Below are 213 nucleotides of genomic sequence, written 5' to 3'. Positions count from 1 at the left end.
ACGCTGGATGACGACCCCCAAGACGATGACTCACGGCTAACGCTAAAAGGAACACTCTAAGAAAGACCGACGCTCCTGGATGACGACCCCTAAGACTACGACTCAGGACGACCCCTAAAATAAAAAGAAAAAAAAGGAAATTAGTTAGGAATAAAGGAAATTAGGTTAAGTTGGAAAATACAGGAATTAATTAGGAATTAGTTCAGGTTAAGT

General features: G+C 40.8%; 1 long non-coding RNA gene across 1 annotated transcript in view; it reads left to right on the top strand.

The window, feature by feature from the left end:
* Window positions 1–3: 3 nt before the first annotated feature.
* Window positions 4–213, top strand: part of LOC119591250 — a 457-nt gene continuing 247 nt past the window's right edge. The window contains exon 1 of the long non-coding RNA XR_005230321.1: window positions 4–206. This is a non-coding gene — a long non-coding RNA (uncharacterized LOC119591250). The remainder of the gene's footprint in view (window positions 207–213) is intronic.

The sequence above is a fragment of the Penaeus monodon genome, chromosome 28 (assembly GCF_015228065.2).
Source record: "Penaeus monodon isolate SGIC_2016 chromosome 28, NSTDA_Pmon_1, whole genome shotgun sequence".
Classification (NCBI taxonomy): domain Eukaryota; kingdom Metazoa; phylum Arthropoda; class Malacostraca; order Decapoda; family Penaeidae; genus Penaeus; species Penaeus monodon.
The sequence above is the reverse complement of the archived record's forward strand: the minus strand, read 5'-3'. Positions and strand labels throughout refer to the sequence as shown.